This window comes from Tenrec ecaudatus, chromosome 15 (genome assembly GCF_050624435.1).
Source record: "Tenrec ecaudatus isolate mTenEca1 chromosome 15, mTenEca1.hap1, whole genome shotgun sequence".
Taxonomy (NCBI): domain Eukaryota; kingdom Metazoa; phylum Chordata; class Mammalia; order Afrosoricida; family Tenrecidae; genus Tenrec; species Tenrec ecaudatus.
In genome coordinates, this window is record NC_134544.1 from 82691428 (window position 1) to 82712575 (window position 21148).

The window sequence follows — 21148 nt, forward strand, 5'->3', positions numbered from 1 at the left end:
AAAAGCCCCCAGCCCCTCAAAACCCCATCGGTCTGTGCCTACTTATCTTTATGATATTCCTCCTGCATTCCAATAGTGTTGAATTTCCCTGTGGAGTCCCTCTGGTATGTGTTACACCATCGCCATCTTGCTGGAAGTCTATTCCCTGCTTTTCTGGGTTGTAGTTCACCATGACTCTACCAATGTGAGTAGAAGTCTCTCTTTTCTGTATTAAAGGGGAACAAGCTCTTTTATGTGGAAATGCTAGACTTGAGACCATGAGTCACTCAAATGTAGGAGTCAGCAACCTAGATCCTTCGGGATTGACTGGACCTGTTCTTTGAGAAAATTCCACTAAAAATCAGTCACACAGGGGAAATTCTTAGTTATAATGAAAGTCAAGAGAGGTGAGGAATAGCTGGTCACCCGTCAAAGCCACACCTGTCAAAGAACAATACCAAAAGCATTAATTATTCTATGATTCTCTTATATTTCATTCTTAAATATATTTAAAATGTAAGTTTTATTATAAAATGTCAAGAAGTGGTTATTTAGCCTAATGGACTAGAATGAAATAATAGAGAGTGAGACTTGCAATCAGGCATTCATGCAGACATACACAAGTTAGGAAGTGTGAATTAACTGTATCCTAGTGTTCTTTGTGAAGTTGTTTTGGTTTTTTTAGTCATATTATTGTGGGCTCGTACAACTCTTATCCCAATCTATACATCATTGTGTGAAGCACATTTGTACATTTGTTGCCATCATCATTCTCAAAACATTTCTTTCTACTTGAGCCCTTGTTATCATCTCATTTTCCTCTCTTTCACTGTCCCTCCCTCACGAACCCTTGATAATTTATAGGTTATTCTTGTTTTGTCATATCTTAAACTGCCAGATGTCTCCCTTCACCCACTTTTCTGTTGTCCGACCCCCAGGGAGAGGATTATATGTAGATCATTGTGTTCGATTCCCCCTTTCTACTCCACCATCCCCTTCCCCTCCTGGTATGGCTACTCTCATTATTGGTCCTCAGGGGTTTATAGATGAAGGCTTTTGATGTGCATTAATGTATTTTTAGTAGCTCCCAGTTCTTTATTTTGTCATCTATAATGTGAATATTTTTATTATTGCCATAGTGTGTTTATATCTTGTATAACTGCCCTCAAATTTGTCCCTACATTTTTATTGTCTGGCTGTATGATCTAGGGTTTATATGTAGGTATTGGATTTATCATGCGTTCATTTTTGTATGTGGCATGAGGTATGGACTTTATTCCATTCTTTTGCAGGTGGAAATCCAATTTTTCCAACATCATTTGTTGAAAAGGATATCTCCTCTCCACTTAATGTGTTTTAGTCCTTTATCAAAGATTAGGTTGTCTATACGTACCTGGTTGTATATCTAGGTTATCAATTCTAATCCACTGCTATTCATATATACCATTGTACCAGGTTGCTTTAAGTGTCATGACTATATAACACGTTATTAAAGTTTTGTTTGACTTTTAAATAGTGTTTTATGTATCCTGTGTTTCTTTCCTTTCTATATTAACCTTACTGATTTCATAGGCTGATATTTATTCCCCAGGGATACAGTGGCAGAAAACCACATCAAACACCTTGAAAGAAGCCTGACTAGGATAGTTTGCTGAAAGTTCCACCAGCAATGCAAGTGGAGGGCACAATAAAGAGTTTTGGGGCTTATTGGTCAATCTAAAATCTAGTAAGAATCGTTTAAAGAGCTGTTTCCAATGACAATAGCAGTAGGACTCTGAGAATGAAGAACATTTTGTATCTTTGACCAATGTTACTTCGTAATTCAGGAATAAAACATATAACTTTAAAAATAAAGATACTAGATCTTTTAATGATGTGTTTCTTCTAAACGCAGTCCATGCAGATAATGCTAATACAGAGATCATGTATCTGAACTTTTTTTTTTCTTTTCTTTTTTTTAATAACAGGGGAGAGCGTGATGGCAGTCCCCCACTACCACAAATTATGCAGTCGAGTTTCCCACATTTGGGGAAATCGCAAGGGTCAGCACATCCGGAGTGTAATGGATAAGCCTCGCCCTGGGAAAACCACCTTCGTGATCATGGTATCTCCCCTGCCAGGTAAGTATTCATGTATCTGAAAATTATCTAAACTCTTTGTCAAGATAGAATTTATTATTCTAATTTGCTGTTGTTGGTCTTAACCTAAGACCCACACAGCATGTCATTTTCAATACATCTGAATGTTTTTTCTATGTCCCATGTAACTTGGACTACGGTGAATTATAAATCCTTGTGCCTAAAGATGGTTGCTAGTTTGAAACAAACTAAATAATACATACCTAAAAACACCCATATGTGCTTAAGTTTTACTTTTTCTCCTTTTATAATCACTCAGTCATGTTTTGATTTTATGAATAAGAAATATGGGGATATTCAAAGGTGAATTTTCTGTTAACTCTTTTGATTAAGCAATCAGGGAGGGGGAGGTGGTAGGAGGCTGATACCTGTAGTTTTTTTTTTAAGTACAACATAAGCCCGCTGAGGTAAGAATAAAAAAAATTTTTTAAAGCAAAAGTGGCATAGGGGAAAAAGCTACTGTATACAAACATTTTTGAGGCGAAGACTGTGTAGTATGGTAGAGACCAGACCAAAACCAGGCATGCACATGGTAGACCATGGTGGAGGAGGGGGGGAAAGGAAAACAAAAGGATGAATATAAGGAAGAAAAAGGTAGTGGGGGCATGGGGCACTAATCCACCCAAGGGGAGGGTATTGTTTATATCTCCACAGGGAAAGTGGGACCAGACTTCAACCAAGTGCCGCAAGGTGTGAATGCAATATCCAGGCGTGGATTAGGAAACCAGTGGAGACATCTGGGAAGGTGGCCCCAGCACCATAAATGAAGTGGATTCCTGCCCTCCCCCGAAAAGAATTTGTTCCAAAGGACTACATTGACTCTGCAGCTCCGGGAGATGGACATATCTGATCAGAACACATGGGAGCAGATGAAGGGGCAGGAAAAGAGAGTGGAACACAGCCTGGCCCACCAGGCCATGAGGAGGATGTTCCTGAGTAGAGCAGCCAGTCCACAGAGAGAACAACATGGCTGGCCCCACTATGAGAAATGATGCCACTCAGTGACTAAGGGCGATACAGGGGACAGCACCGGAGACACTGTGTGAGAATTACACCAGACCTGATCCCACCACACCGAGGCAAAGCACTGGGGGACTGCAGCGGAACAGCAAGGGAATGGAGTGGCAAGGTCCCCAGGGAATGCTGAAAGTGGACTTTGGGACCAGGGCGTGCTGCCCCAACAGACTGGACTGGAAAACGCTCCTAAGGGCCAACAAATGATCTCTGAACTAACTACAAGCCTTTCTTTTGTGAAGTGTTTTGTTTTGTTCTTTGTCTGTGGTTTGTTTTTGTTGTTTTGTTGTCTGGTTGTATACTGTTGCTTTGTTTTCCTCTGTCTTCTTTTCATGCATGTTAGTGTCTCCACAGGTCTGTCTGAATAGGACAGGGTTGAAGAACTATCTGGAGGAAAAAAAACGGGACCGACAGTTCCAGGGGGACTTGGGGTGGCGGGGTAGGGGGGTAAGGAAGTGGGGTTAACAAACACAGGGACAAGGGAACAACATGGGACCCAAAATGGTAGAGAGGGGGGAATGGCAGGCATAGTGGGAAATGATCAAGGGTAAGGTTGCTTAGAGAAGAGGTATACTCTCGCCCAGGTGGCCACGAAGCATGGTAGTAGGGCAGGAGGCAAGTCAAGGGAGATGGAGGAAAGAGCTAGGAGTCAAAGGGCATTCATGGAGGTCTAGACAAAGACCTGTACTTGCAAATATATACAGGAGGATGGGGAAATAGATCTATGTGTCTATATTTATAGGTTAAGTATTAAGGTGGCGGAAGGACCTTGAGCTTCTACTCAAACACTCCCTCAATGCATGAATACTTTCTTTTATTAAATTAGAACTCTATGATGCTCACTCTCCCGACACAATGGCTGGTGCCAAAGTGGGTGAACAAGTAAATGTGGTGAAGAAAGCTGATGGTGCCCGGCTATCAAAAGAGATAGTGACTGGGGTCTTAAAGGCTTGAAGATAAACAAGCGGCCATCTAGCTCAGAAGCAACAAAGTCCACATGGAAGAAGCAAACTGGCCAGTGTGATCACGAGGTGCCAAAGAGACCAGGTATAAGGCATCATGCAAAAAATAAAAAAAATATGTGTGTATATATATGTGTGTGTATGTATGTATATGTGTGTGTGTGTGTATGTGTGTGTATACCATATTGACTGAAGGGGGAAGTGCAGAGTGGAGACCCAAGGCCCAAGTGTTGGCCAATGGAGATCCCCTCACAGAAGGGTTTAGGAGAGGAGATGGGTTAATTAGGGTGCGAGGTAGTACCGATGAAAAACACAGCTTTCCCCCAGATCCTGGATGCTTCCTCCCCCCAACTACCATGATCCGAATTCTACCTTGCAGGGCTGGATAGGGCAGACTTTGTACACTGGTACATATGAGGGCTGGAGGCACAGGGAATCCAGGGTGGATGATACCTTCAGGACCAAGGGTGTGAGGGGCGAAGCTGGGAGAGTGGAGGGTGAGTGGGTTGGAAAGGGGGAACTGATTACAAGGATCCACATGTGACCTCCTCCCTGGGAGAGGGACGGCAGAGAAGGGGGGGAAGGGAGATTCCGGATAGGGCAAGATATGACAAAATAACGATGTATAAATTACCAAGGGCACATGAGGGTGGAGGGAGCGGGGAGGGAGGGAAAAAAAGAGGACCTTATCCAAAAGGCTTAAGTGAAGAGCAAATGCTTTGAGAATGATTGGGGCAAAGAATGTACAGATGTGCTTTATACAATTGGTGTATGTATATGTATGGACTGTGATAAGAGTTGTATGAGCCCCTAATAAATTGTTTAAAAAAAAGAAATGTCTGATGTGTTGTAAGATATTATTTCTGACTGAAAGCTTTACCATATTCATCGCATATATTAGGTTTTTTTCCAGTAGGCATTCATTGATGATCACTGAGGTTCTTCTTCCAGATAAAGCTTTTTCCACATTCACCACACACATGGGGTTTCTTTCCAGTATGAGTTCACTGATGAACAGTGAAAACATTCTTCCAGGTATAAGCTTTTCCACATTCACCACATACATAGGGTTTCTCTCCCGTATGAGTTCGCTGATGAACAGTAAGGTTGGTCTTCCTGATAAAGGTGTTTCCACACTCACCACATATATGCGGTTTCTTTCCTGTGTGAAATGTCTGATGTGATGTTAGGCATTGCTTCTGACTGAAAGCTTTACCACACTCACTGCATACATAAGGAGTTTCTCCAGTATGACTTCGTAGATGAATTTTGAGATGTGCTATCTGAATGAAACCTTTGCCACAATCATGACATACATAGGGTTTCTCTCCAGTAGGAGTTTGCTGATGAGCAGTGAGATCACTGTTCCTGTTAAATCCTTCCCCACATTCACTGCATACACAGGGGGTACCTACCACATGAGTTTTCTGATGTTCCTCACAATATGTATTACTGTGGTAAGCTTTGCCATATTCCAACCCTGTGTATGGGTTTTGTCCTTTATGTGCTATTTGATAATGTACAGTGAGTTTGAATGCTTTGTCGAACCCTTGCCCACCCTGAATGCATTCATAAGTCTTATCTAGAATATGACTGAAGTGGTGCTCACAGAGGAAAGACTCCTTGAAGAAGGTTCTCCCACATTTATCACCTATGCATGGTTTCTCAGTTTTGTCAGATTCCTGATGCTGAATGCATTGTGACTTCATACTACTGGATTTTTCACAATCAGGAAATTTCATTTCAGTATAAAATGGTTCCTGTTGAATATCGAGAAAAGTTTTCTCGTCTCCATTGAAAACAACTGACTTCTGTATTTTAGAATTGTGTAAACAATCCAAATGGTAAACACGGTTACTATAGAAATCAGTTTGGGTGTGAAAATAATGAATGAACACAACTTTGGTAGTTGCTTAATAGGACCATGAAAATATAAAAAGAATATAAATACAAGCAAAACACAGACACACAAGGGTGGTAAGGCCTGCTAATTTCAGTTGCTTGAGATCAGATGTATTCATTCCATCAATCTTTACTGAAAGACAACTAAGTACTAGACAAACTGGAAATGTGAAAAATGCAGAATGTTCAACTTCGGAGAACACAATTTTACAGGTATATATGAGACTTATGGAAAGCCTACAGTCTATCTTACAAAACTCCTCTTCCAGTGTTTTCCTGTGGGGGTGTGCAGATTGCTGTGACATAGAAAACAATGCCACCAGTATTTAAAATATCATCAGGATCACACATGGTGCACAGGTCTAAGTAGAAATTCCAGAAATACAGACTAGGAGGGAGAACTGGTGATTAACTTCTAGAACATGAGCCCCTCAGGTTTAATGGCACTTAAATAACACTTTATAAGTACTAAGTTCTCAAAGTACAGTAAACAGTAATGATGTGGATGGAGTAATCCTTTGGGGACCTTCACTGTGTGACATGACAGGAGAAAATATAGCTGCCTACAAACATGTACTAATAATTGGAAGACAGAATATATGAAGCAATATCAAGAAAAATGGCAAGCTGTCAAAATGATATGTTTAAAAACTGATATTGTATGTATTATTGTACTTTAAGCACTAGTTATTTTTAGATTTAAGTGGTTTATAAGACTGAGACTGACAAATTCATTAAGATTGGTGTCATGCTCATCATCAAAAACAAGTACATTGCAAGATCCTTCCTGAATTACAATGTTGCCATGGGTGGGTTAATTTTCACATGCCTGCAAGTAAGAACAATGACTACAAGTGTTATTAAAATATTTGTACCAACTCTTAAAGCAGACATAAACTGTGGGATCCAGCCTCACAGTTAAATGGGTTCATAGAAGTAGCATGTGACATTTAGGAAGATAAAGCAGAGAGCAAAAAATAGAGTATAGCAGTCTGATCTGTAATGCTGATGAGTGATCGACGTCATTTAGCAGTGTTTATAGAGGAGTGAGACATGCAAGTATCTAGCAGCCAAATACATAACAGAATGGGCAAAGTGTGAATCTGGGACACCCTGAACGTTTTAAAACACTTCATGATAAGTATCAAGCTGTGAAATTGAGGACCAGGAAGAGAGCATTTGTAGATGAATTCTCTATTGTCTGCATTAAAGAAGCCTGCAAGGCCAGTATTCTGGGTGGAGGGAGGCCTTCATATTTGTATGTTAGAGAAGAGTCCCAGTCATATGGTCCCAATGAAAATTCATCCCCATCATCCCCACAATATCCTCCCATTGTAGTGATACCTTAATGATACCTCATAGGAGCACATGGCTAATCTCTAACAGCCACCAGCTTTATGTATAGAAGCAGACACACTCATATTATATTCCCAGTCAGGGGACAAGTTACTCCCCTCTAACTGCCCTCAGCACTGGTGTTAAGTTACTCAACCAATGAACTAAGGGACCTCCAGCGTAAAGAAACTTCCCACCTCATTATGTAGGTAGGTGTCTGTGTGTGTGTGTGTGTGTGTGTGTGTGTGTTGTGGGTGGGGATGGGTTTGCATGCCCGGAGTTAATATAAATCGGTGAGTGTATATATTCTCTCTATCCAGCTCAGACCTGACATCATGGATGAGGTGACCGCCGAAATACTTTTCTCTCCCTTTTTATTTCTGCCCCTCAGTTACACAACTGTCTCTTAGGACCCATCCAGAAGGCATGTAAGAGACAAAGGAATAGTTGACTCCTTGATAGCAACAAAGAGAACCTTATTGCTCTTAAAGCTAGGCATCTTTTAGATGAGTAGCAAAAGTTGGATGCCTTTAGGAGACAGCTTTATACTTTCATCTAACGGAAAGCAGTGTAGAGAAAACTCTTTGTACCTGGAGGATTGTGTGTTATCACCTTTATCTATATCCTCTGGACTCTGGACAATTTCCTCTAGCATTAGCCCTTGTCTTCTAAGCCCTGCTGGTAAGAAGTATAGAGAAGAGGCTGCTTACACTTTTATGAAGGTTCTGTTTTCCACAATAAAGAGATTGAAGAGAGGGAATAAAAGGGAGCTGATATCAAGGAGTTCTAAAATAAAGAAAATGTTTGGAAACATTGTGGTAGCAATTGTTTAATAGTGTTTCATGTGATAGAACTATGGAATGTTATGATATCTGTAAGACTCACAATAGAATAATTAAAACTATATATGTATTGAAAATTTAACCAAGGACTTCTGGGAAGATGGCGGATCAGGAGACCAGCATACTCTGAGAGTACTTTCAAACAAGGCGGGTTTGCTGTCCAGGTAGCCGAGTGGAAGGAGTCTGATGAGTGAAATATCCCCCGGGACAGCGCCCCACCCCATACATTAGTCCTGAGCCAGGGCCTCGGTAATCCAGGATCCGATTTGTGGGACATATCATGTCATTAAGCTCCCGCCACCGCAGCTCCGTCTAGCTATAGTCCCACTCCATCCCCAGACTGGGACCCCGTGCTCCGAGTTGCTTGACTGCTCTGCCGAAACAGGCACAGTGGTGGTGGGACCCCCTACAGCAACTGCCCACTCGAGGGACCCCACTTGGAGAGAATCTTCCCTTTCCTGTGGTTCCCCTCTCCCCAGATGGCACGGATCTGCACTTGGGCCGCATCCCTCACTCCATTCAACCAAGGCCTGGGTAATTGGTCTACAGGCTACTAGTGGCTGCCTGGGCAACCCCCACGGGGGACCATCCACCCCTATTGGTGCATGGGACCTCTCCACTGCCACCTCGTATGCCTCACCCCCAACCCACCCCCCCCACACACACACACCTTCCGTCAGCCTAGCTCCCGCTTCACTTCCCACCAGCAAGGGCCTTCACCCGGAGCCCAAACCGCTTCTGTCCCTGATGCTGCATTTACGCAGGAGCTACTGCAGGCTGACTTGCAGCACCACAGAGCCCAGTGCCCGCAGCCCGGGGAGCGCTAAAGCCACCTGACTCGGGGCGTTCCTTCCAGCATTGACATCCCTGGGCGTAACAGTGGGCACTCCTGCCAGTTAGGAACGCGAGCAAAAGGGCTTTGTGGCCCCGCTGGAGCAGCTTTGCCTTCCCCGGTGTGCTGCGCGGTTTCCAGCAGCCTGTGGCTGAGTACTGAGCCTGTTCTGGTGCGTTCCTCCCAGGGTGGAGGGCAGACTCACCTCGGTCTGATCCAGCTCAGAACACGACGCTAAGGAGCCTGCGCTGCTCCCTGCCTGCAAGGAGCCGAGGTCGTGGCTCTGCGGTCCCCACCGGTACTGTTTGTATGCTCCATCTGGCTTTCACCAGTGCAGTGCACTGCGGGAACCCCAGTACCAGCTTCTAAGCCTACCCCAGCCCTTTCCAGCTGGTACAGGAGGCGAGCACTGAGGCCTTTGCCTCCCTCAGCACCCCTTGTGGCCCCAGTCTTTTCCTGCCAGTGCAGGAAGCTTACCCCTCTGGGGCTTCTCCCGCCTTGGTAGCCTCTGCCCACAGGCTTAACTCTACAGGACTGCAGGGACCTGGGAGTGCTGGTTGATCGGAGGAGCATTTTTCACTCACATAGCCCTGCTCCAGAGCCCAGATCAGCAACATGTCCTGTGGTAGTGAGGACTGGCCCACTTCCGCCTTCTATAAGGCATTTCTAACTTAGAGGGAAAAGAATGGGGGAATTTAAATATATATATATATATATATATATATATATATATATATATATATATATATACATCTTTTATCTCATGCTTGTTTTCTTCTTTTTTCTTTCACTTTCTTTGTTTTCCCTCTTTTTCTTCCTCCTTTTCATTATTACTATTACTTCTCTTCTGTCCCTTTTCTATAGGTTTTCTATCTTTTTTTGCTCCTTCCACTTTCACTTATCACTTCTTATCTCCTCTTTTATAGCTTCTCCTTCGGTCTTTCTCTATTTTTTCTCCCAATTTTTTAAAAAATTATTTTTTTAATTTTAACTTTTCCATTTTTATTACTAAAAAGGGGGGGGTTATTAAGGGTATCCTGACAGAAAAGGTCAAAGCAGCCCGGGGGCACTCACTGAGGCTTCAGCCTCCACTCCAGTCGCTGAAACATCTCACCATTGCTGGTCACTAAGCCTTCTGGGAATTCTGCCTACACAGCAGTCTGACCCATCTTTAGAATAGGTCATAGGCATCGCCTGAAAGAATTCTTAACAATAACACAGATAAGGGCCCCCTGACCTCCCAGAAATATGGGGGCCTAAGATAGGGTCGAGGAAAAATCAACAGACTACATCACTCCCAACAGAAAAGAGAAAACATAGTAGCAGAGCTAACGTCTCTCATAGAATAAACAGATACAGATCTTCCCCAGAAGGAAATCTTCAGCCGTCTGCTGGCAATAATACAGGAACTGAGGGAAGCAACCCAGAATAAGGATACAATAATAGAGAAGTTGAAGTCCATAATAGAGGGGATGAAATCAACCCACCAAAGGGAACTACAGGAGCTAACAAAGGAGGTAGGAGAAGCCACACACAAAGTCACTGAATTAAGATTGGGCTTGAGGAGGCAGAGAACCATATCAGTGATCTTGAGGACACCCAAACAGACCTAAGCAAGTGAGAAAGACAGGAAAATTAAACAAGCAGAAGATAACCTGAAATCAATTACAGATGAAGAGGAATAATATTCAAATAATTGGTCTACTAGAGAACAATACAACACACAAGTCAACAGCCAAGATAGTAAAGGAATTTCTGGAAGAAAACTTTCCCACCCTAACAAGGAAAAGCTGGCACTCCTTAGAAGCAGAAAGGACGCCAGCTAGATTAGACCCCAAGAAGAACACACCAAGACATAGAATAGTAAAAGTATCCAATTTAGAGGGAAAAGAAAATTTTAAGAGTAGCAAGAGAAAGGAAGACAGTCACATACAAAGGAGCGCAGGTAAGAATATGCTTAGACCTATCAGCAGATATCATGAAGAGGAGGAGAGAATAGAGCTACATCTCCCAAAAGCTGAAAGAAAAAAAACCTCTCCCAGAATCCTGTACGCTACCAAGTTATCCATTAAGGTAGATGCTGAGATAAGGGTCTTCGAGGACAAGGAAAGACTCAAAGGATATGCTTCAAGACACCCGACCCTGCAGAAGATACTGGCTGATTCACAATGACCAGAGGATCAATCTCCACCAAGAACTAACAGGAGACCACCATATAGCCCATCTCCATCTAGAAGCCAACATACCAGCAACAATTACCTGGACAACAGGGTCGCAGATGGAAAAGAAGACAAGATAGAAACTCTCCACTCAAACACAGTACACTGATATGAAGTTATCCAAAACACAAAACAGGATATGACAACTATGAATCCACAGATAGTGATAATAACTCTGCATTCCAATGGACTCCACCGGTCCATTAAAAGAAAAAGACTTGAGGACTCATTCACAAAACATAATCCATCAGTCTGCTGCCTGCAAGAGACACATCTTAAGGCACAGCCATGAATATGCTAAGAATAGAGGGCTTGCAGAGAGTTTACCAATCCAATGGTAACTCAAAAAAAGGCAGGGGTGGCTATTTTAATCTCTGACAAAATGGACTTCAAGATCCAAACCATAAAAAGAAACAAAGAGGGGCATTACCTAATGCTCAAAGGTTAAGTAAACCAAGAAGCACTTAGCATATTGAATATTTATGCTCCTAATAATGGTGTGGCAAATTTTGTCAAACTATTAAAAAGATGAAAAAAGAAATCACATACTCAACAATCAAAGTAGGTGACCATAACACTCCACTATCAGATAAAGACAGATCACTGGGAAAAAGCTCAGTAAAGAGGCGATAGAGCTAAACAATGTAATTAGGCAACAGGGCCTGATAGACATTTATAAAGATTTTCATGCAAATGCAAAAGCGTTCACATGGATCTTTTACAAGAATAGACCACATGCTGGGACACAAGTCCAGCCTGAGTAAATTCAAACACAGATATTATCAGACATCCTTCTCATATCACCTTGCCATAAAACTGGAGATTAACAAGAGGACGTCCAGAAAAGCAAGGGCAACCAATTGGAGAATGAAAAATGATCTCCTGTGACATGAATGGGTACAGGTCCAGATTAGAGAGGTTATTAGGAAGTTTCTAGAAACTACGAGAACAAGAACACAACATATCAAAACATATAGGACACTCCGAAGGCAGTTAGCAGAGGTAGCTTGATATCATGAAATGCATATATGAAAAAAGGATATGCACATGACAGATACGGTAACACAAAACCTCCAACAACTAGAACAGAGTCAGCAGAACAACCCCTCCAATAGCAAGAGAAAAGAAATAATGAAAATCGGGGAGGAGTTAAACCAGTGGGAAGACAAGAGAACAATGCAAAAGATAAATGCAGCTAAGAGCTGGTTCTATGAAATAATTAACAAAATTGACAGTCCTCTGGCAAAGCTTACCAAGGATAGAAAGGAGGAAACATCAATAGCCAGGATGAGGGATGAAAGGGCAATAACAACAGATCCCAATGAGATTAAAAGGATAATCACAAAGTACTATGAAGGTTTGTACTCTAATGTATTCAGAAACATGGAAGACATGGATAAATATTTGGAAAAACAGTCTGTCCCTAGATTATTTCCGAGATCAAGAACCTCAACAAACCATAGTGAAGGAAGGAATAGGGTCATCAAGAACCTACCAACAAAAAAAGCTTCAGGGCCAGATGGCTTCACCGCAGAATTCTACCAAGCATTCAGGGAAGAGTTGACACCGGTCCTCCACAAAGTATTCCATATCATAGAAGAGGATGGCAAACTCCCAAACTCATTTTACGAAGCAAGCATTACTTTGATACCCAAACAGGCCAAAGATGCCACAGGTATAGAGAATTACTGACCAATATCTATCTCTAATGAACATAGATGCAAAAATCCTTAACAAAATTTTGGCCAATAGAACACAAAAGTATATAAAACATATCATCCACTATGACCAGGGAGGATTCATCCGAGGGATGCAGGGATGGTTGAACATCCATCAATATTATACACCACATTGAAAAGAACAAGGATAAAAACCATATGGTAATAGCCATAGACATAGACAAATATTTGACATCAAACACCCATTCCTAATTAAGACACTCATTGAGATAGGTTTGGAAAGTATATTCTTCTAGCTGTTACAAGCTATCTATGAAAGGCCAACAGCAACATCATAGTCAATGGAGAAAAGACAAAAACAATCCCACTGAAAAAGGGCACAAGACAAGGATACCTCCTGTCCCCAATTCTATTCAATATTGTTCTGGAGGTTCTGGCTAAAACCATAAGACAGCGGAAGGACATTTAAGGTATCCAAATGTGGGAGGAGGAGGTGAAACTATTGCTATTTGCAGACAACATGATCCTGTACATTGAAAACCCCAAAAGCTCGACAGCTGGAGTACTTACAGCAATAGAGGAATATGGAAGATCAATAAACAGAAGTCGGCAGGTTTTCTATACACATCAGACAGAACCTTGGAAGAGGGGATTAAGAACGGAGTACCCTTTACAGTAGTTAAGAGCAAACTGAAATACGCAGCAATATAACAAAAAATGCTAAAGACCTAAATAAGGAAAACTATAGGACCCTACTACAGGAAACCAAAATCGACCTCCACAAATGGAATAACATCTCCTGCTCTTGGATTGGAAGGCATAACATAATAAAGATGACAGTCCTACCTAAATCACTTTACAAGTTCAATGCTATACAATTGCAAATATCATCAATCTTCTTCAAAGAAATGGACAAATTGACCACCATTTTCATATGGAGAGGGAAGAAACCCAGAATTAGCCGAGAACTCCTCAAGAAGGACACAGTTGGAGGACTTGCCTTACCCAATTTTAATGCCTATTACACAGCTACAGTGGTCAAATAGCATGGTAATGGCACAATGAGAGACACTCAGACCAGTGGAAAAGAATAGATACCCCAAAACTAAAACCATCAGCATATAGACAACTGATCTTCGATAAGGATCTCCAAACCATCAAGTGGGAAGCAATGCCCTTTTTAACAAGTGGTGCTGGGAACAATGGATTTCTACATGTAGAAAGATGAAGCAAGACGTTTACCTCACCTCATGCACAAGAATAAACTCAAGGTGGATCACAGACCTAGAAGTTAAACTCCAAACCATAAGGACCATCAAGGAAGGAATTGGGAGTAAACTCAGAGCACTGACCCAGGGAACTCATAGGCTCACTGCAATAGAGAAGGGTACACACACAGGTGAACTGGAAATCAACAAATGGGATTTAATAAGAATAAAGTACCTGTGCACTTCGAAAGACTTCACCAAGAGGGTGACAAGACAACCCACAGACTAGGCGAGGATTTTTAGTAATGACACATCAGACAAAGGGCTCATTTCTAAAATCTACAACACCATCATGACCTGCAAAAAGAGGAAAACAGTTAACCCCCTAAGGAAATGGGCCAAAGAACTGAAATGAACTTTCACTAGGGAGAAGACCCATATGGCCAATAAGAATATGAGAAATTGTTCCAGGTCATTAGCCATAAGAGAAATGCATATCAAAACAACCATGAGATACCACCTAACACCCCTGAGGCTAGCTCAAATCAGAGAGCAACAAGTGTTGGAGGGGCTGTGGTGAAGTAGGAACCCTCCTCCACTGCTGGTGGTTGTGTAGATTTGTACAGGCACTGTGGAAAGCGATCTGGAGATACTTAAAGAAAATGGAAATTGATCTACCTTATGACCCAGTCATCCCTCTACTGGACATATACCCAGTGGAAGCAACAAATAAAACACGACCAGTCATCTGTGCTTCCGTGTTTATTATGGCACAATTCACAATCTCAAACTCTTGGAAACAGCCTGAGTTTCCATCGATAGATGAATGGATTAGTAAACTCTGGCACATACACACAATGGAGTACTGTGCAGCACTGCAAAGCACGGATGATCACGTGAAACATGTCGTTTCATGGAAAGAGCTGCAAGGAATCATATTAAGCGAGTTAAGCCAAATTCAAAAGGCCAGGTATAACATGAGTTCCCTGAGGTAAGTACAATTAGAATGCCAGGAATAGAAGAATAAACGCTTATCTCGCAATAAACAGGTGGAAGCATTGATAGTTGGATTGAGAGCAGGCCACACCTAGGGAGGTACATTAGAATCCAACATAAATAAGGGAAGGGAGAATTGGAGTGGGGAGAAACTGAGTTCATGGCACAGGGGAAACAGGGCACTAACTCACCCAGGGGGAGAGTATTGGTTGTGTCCCCACAGAACTAGAAAGTGCATACAGACCCCACCATGACACGCCAAACCAGGAGGGCAATGTAACGCACAGAGGAATCCACAAAAACACCCCTATGCCGGCCCTAACCAGAATCAGCCTGACCCCCATCATGGAAGGGAGTGCCACAGAAAATGAAAATAGATCATCTAGTGTGGGAAAGGAACTGACCACACCCATAAGGAAGCTGAAGCAAAGGAAGGAGGAAGAATGGAGTGGAGCAGACCTGGGCCCACCAAGCTCAGAGGAAGATAGCCCGGCTCGGAGGGCCCAATGTACAGAGAGGATCATATAGCTGGCCCCATTGTGAGATGCGACATCCTGCACTGACACATGGCCCTACACAGGACAACACTGGAGACATAGTGTGGGATATATGACTGAGCTGACCCCACCACACTGAGGCAAAACACTGGGGGCGTGCAATGTAGCAGTGGGGGAAGCAGAGCAAGGAGGTCCCGAGGGAGTATAAAGGATGGACTTTGGGGCCAGGACATTGCACCCCATCAGACTCATCTGGAAAACACCCTTGGAGGTCAACAAATAGATCTTAAACTATTACCACGCTTTTTCCCCCCCTGGATTTTATTTATTTATTTATTTGTTTATTTATCTATCTATCTATTAATTTATTGTCTTTTTCTCCTTTTAAATTTTGTATGTCAGTGGCTTGTTTGTTAACTTGTTGGTGTTGTTACTGTCATTGCCATGTTCTTATGTGCCACTTTGTTTGGTGCTGTCAAAGCCATCTGCAATTTTATGCACATAGTTCAGAATGAACCCATGGTTTGGGGATTTGCCAACTTCCAGAAATACATTAACCATTTCCTTCACATCCCTGCAATTGAGGGGCCACATGTGTGACCTGATTTGAGAGTTTCCACCACTATAAGCCAACAATGTGTGACTTTCCCATTTGGGTTCCTCACCATCCCCTAACTTATCTGACCAGATTCAACAACTTCAACTTGTGAGACAGTGAACTATTGTCTATCTGAGGATCTGGTTCATCACCATTTACAAACACATTAATGAGGAGAACCCTCCAGACTGATACATGAACTATGGATTTGGCACTCACCAGTTTCCAAAACCTGAAGAGTTATTTACTTGATAGCTATTTACTTTTGTGAGATACTGCATAGCAAATCACAGAACAGCTTAAACCTCTACCTCATAGGGACTGGTCTGATGTTCCTGCAAAATGAACTGTACTATTCATGTGTCAAGAGCTGTACCAATGGAGATAATGACCATGGCAGAAAAGACACAGCAACAGAGCCAATGGTGACAGGTCCATAAAGGGCATTTCAGCCAAGATAGTGGGGCAGGCGCATTTCAGCCAAGATAGTAGGCAAGATCAAGAGGAAGATATCCTCAAGGAGCTGAGAGGAGCCTATACAGATGGAAGTAAGAAATGAGCCTATCTTTAGAAGGGAAAATGTCTGATAGCAGAAAGAGAAAACAGGCCTGCCCTGAACAAGAGCAAATTTTGCCTCCATGTTTCCTTAGTAGGAATCCCAATGTGTAGCGCATTGATTCTGATACCAAGTTACATTCTGTTGTTTAAAAAACTTGAACCTATGACTCCATACTATAATTGGTATATGGCCACTGGAAAGAATTCTGAAACTTAGAAGGAGAAAACTAAGGTAGAGATAACTGCTGTCAGAACTGGAAAGCCATTGAAGGGGACAGGTATGTTTAAGCTCTCTCATATAGGAATCAGAGCTGATGCTGATGGTTGATTCCCTCTCCTACATCTATAGTTAGAGGATGTTAGAAACTGTCAACCATTTTTAAACCACTATTGCTACAAGGCCCATTTTAGATGCATTAAAGAGAATGTTGATATTTGGGAAATTACATAACACATCACCTTCAGAAAGAAACATTAAAGAAACCCAGACAAAAATCCCATGGAATACTGAACTCTCCAAAAGACGTGATCTTATTTCTCACTGAAAACAAGGCATAGCATTTAATTTGAATGATTCTCATGGGTTGGCCATAGAATAATGAATTATGAGTTGAAAGATACCATCATCCAAAAATCCTTAGCGACATATTATGCTCAATGTCAATAGTTTAGTGTTATCCCTATGATCAATATATTCCGAATCTTCTCCAGCCCAATGTTGAAATCAGAATAAAAGTTCATCTCTAACTTCTATTTCAAATTTCCACTTTTCCAATGAACTGAATCAATAATACACAGGCTCCTACAATTCCAGTAGGACATACAGAAAAGGATAAAATACATCAGTATCACCTGAGCATTGGTCATTTTCTTTGGTCCTTAGAACTGCCGGCAAATGAGATGCTCTTATTTTTGTCTTATCTGGATCAGCTCTATTGCTGTTCACAAATTTGAATCTCTCATGATGCCACCCCAGAAATAATAATAGTCAAACAAAGTACTTCTTCCTCTTTCCTCTAAGATGCTGGTGATGCACAATCTGGAGACTGATGGGAGAATACAATGTAATGCATAACACGTAGGTCCAGATGCTGTTACTATTCTTCGCACTTCTTAACACACAAAGTCCCCAATACTGGTAATGGTCTCTTTACTGAGTGAGAGAAAATATGCTTATACCCTGAGCAATAAAATCTAAAATTCACAATTTTCAGACATGTGAATATAGGATGTCTTTATAACAAATGGAGATTGGACAATCAAATATACATGTCAAAAGGAAGAAACAAAAGAGCTTGATCCCTACCTCACAGAATACGGAATTATCAATTCCTTACTGTGTGACACAAGGAGAATGACAAGTCAATGAACTTTAAAGATGATTGTTAATTAAAGCATCTGGAAACATTTCAAATGAGCTATATAAAAAGCTGTTATAGATTTAAAATTATTTTCTAGGGGAACTATAAATTACAACATCACTTTAGAAACCCTTTAAAACACACCATCAAGTAGCGTTAGACATGTCAGCACCCTTTAGGACACAATAAAACTGCTGTGCAGAGTTTCTGCACCTCTAGAGCCACAACAGGCAGCTAATGGGATTTTTGCCTCTGATCATGAGGTTAGAAGTACAACTCTTACTACATGTCAAAGCCAGGGCACCAAAATAAGCACTTATGTATCATATTAGATTGAAACCTATGTGTGTGTGTGTGTGTGTGTGTATATATATATATGTTTGTTTTTTAAATGAAGTATACATTCGCCCATAATGAGTGCATTTTTCAATCCCAAGGTAAACAATGTTTTTAATGTAGCATTATTTGTAGTACTTAATGTAATTTGTTATTTGGCCTATGCAAGTATACAGTTTTTCTAGCTATGGCCCCTTAAATCCTTCCAAATATTTACGTGGGTTTGGCATCCGCCAAAGTGTATGAAAGAAATGAGTTCTGGTGGCACAGTGGTTACTGTTGGGCTGCTAACCCCAAGGTCAACAGTTGGAACCCACATATTTCTCCTAAAAAGAAAGATGGCACTTTCTCCTCCCTAGAGTGACACGGCTCTCTACCCTGCTAAAGAGATACAGTCTTTGAAACCTACAGAGGCAGTTCTACCCTGTCCTATAAGTTCTCTATAAGTCAGTGTTAACTTGATAGTATTGAGGTTGGATTTTCTGGTTTAACAGGAGTGGGCAGCTTGCCCAACAATAGATTGGTACCCTTGTAGCTATGCAAATTCGATGTCTAAAAACCCAACCTGGCAATTAGTCACATTGGACATCACGTTAGGCTTAATTGAGCCATTTCAGAAACAAATTAGGATCTCACTACCATCTAGAAAGAATAGCTAAAAATAGGGGCCTTTGCAAAGTAGATTCTTGTATTGATACTCTTCAACTCAGAAGACAGAGAACTGTGACACAAGAGAGAAAGCGTTGGGAAGAAGCAGAAGCAGACATGGTGGCAGTGGTATCACGACACTGAGACAGAGCAGTGGAATTGCCAGGCCACAGAACAAGAAAACTCAGTGCCTTTATGCAGAAGGTTAGTAGGAGAAGTGGTGTAAATATGAGAACTTATCTGGGGAACTAGATTTTGCAACCTATACAGAGTTGAGTGTATTTTGTCTGAGGCTAGGGGGTGGAATGAGCATTTATCTGCAGAGTAAAAAACCTTTGTAACATTTGCCCATTCAAGATAGAAACCAGGAGGCTGCAGGGCTTTACTTTACCTGCATTTATGTCTGTCAAGATTCTGTCTGAAAGAACAGTAGCTTGATTCATTTATGATCCTAAATTGTGTATTAAGGTAGAAAAGTGACCCTTATGCCATTATTATTTAAGGGGAACATCTATTAAACTTAAGAGATAGCAAAAGAAACAGGCACACACACATACACATCATATATTTTAGGGAGGCCATTAGCACGAGGTCAAAAGAACAACTGAGAATTCAGTTGGGACCCTGAGTAAATGGCATAGAACAAAAGGCATGTCACAGATCAGGATTGGTGGCAGATTAATACATGACAGGTACAAATGGGACTGCAGCAGCAGGAATTGGACCATGATTAGGACATGCACATTATTAGATAGAGGCACTTACAAGATAGGTTCAGAGCGTTCACACAAAGCCAGTTGAGGCAAGACTCATGGCAATGGCCCCTGTCCTGTCCTCAGAAAGTTGACCTCCATCAAGGATAACACCTAGGCAGTCAAGTGGAAAGGGGCTGGCTGGAAAGGAGTGCAGGCAATCTACTTCAAAGGCATTCTCCTCCAGGGGGAAGATGATCTACGTGCTTGGTTAGTGATCAGAGAGTATTTAATGGCGGCTTAATCAAAGTTGTGACACAGCAAATAGACACTGAGTTTGTCACTGTTATAAGCAACCAAAACCTAAAGCCCCACTCAATGCCATCGAATGGCTTCCGATTATAGTGATCCTTTAGGAGAGGATGGAACTGCCCTTCGTGGTTTTCAAAGACTAACTCTTTACAAGAGTAGACACCCTGTCTTTCACCCCAGGTGTGACATACTTCTGCTCCGCTGACCTTGCAGTTAACAGCCCAATGTGTAACCACTACTCCATGAGCCTTTTGTAAGTTGGAGTATTCAAAACTTAACTTCAAATACAATTATATCAGTTACTTACCCAGTGAATTCTATCATTCAGGGACATGAGTAGAGACCTCGGAACCTGGCCATCAGGACAGCCTGGGCCCTTGTACACTGGAGCTCTCCTAGGGTCAGACTTCAGGAAACACAGATCCCTCCTGTTTCCCCTCTAGCTCCTCAGCCGGGGCTGTCCCCAGGAACTCCAGAGGGGATCACCCTGTTTGGAGTTAGGTGAATGGATTTGGGTCATATACCAGTCTGAAGATGAAATCCTTCCTTGTGATGCCTCACTGTGCAAGAGAGTAGTAAGAGTTTTCTAACTCCCTAGACTAGACCATATTTCTTTGTTCTGAACCAGAAGAGGAGTCATTGTTGAGAAAGGCATGTCAGGTTCTTGGCCTGCACTTCTTGTGCTAAATAGTAAGCCCCCCCCCCCCCGGGATCGAAACCATGCTCCAATATGAGGGTATTTGCATTAAACAAGAACCCACTCTATCTTTACAGAGCAAGTTTACTAATTTATCATATCATTTTCAACTTTGGATCCACATCCTATCTATATAATATTTATTTTAGAATAAAGTAGATTTAATGCCTCAAAATTTTCAAGCTCCACTGAAGGTAAATATCATCTTTTCACCAGCAATCTAAATGAAGAAATGAATATTTTATGAAGAACGTTCATTACAAGCCCTTAAAGCACCTCAGACCATAATCCTTAACATATCTGGGGAAAGTGATCAAGCTGAATCATGCTCAAATATGCCACT

General features: G+C 41.8%; 1 non-coding gene across 1 annotated transcript; it reads right to left on the reverse strand.

Annotated features, from left to right (window-relative positions):
• Positions 1–1943: 1943 nt before the first annotated feature.
• LOC142428474 (U1 spliceosomal RNA) lies at positions 1944–2107 on the reverse strand. The gene has a single exon (XR_012780370.1). It is a non-coding gene; the product is annotated as a U1 spliceosomal RNA (small nuclear RNA).
• Positions 2108–21148: the final 19041 nt, after the last annotated feature.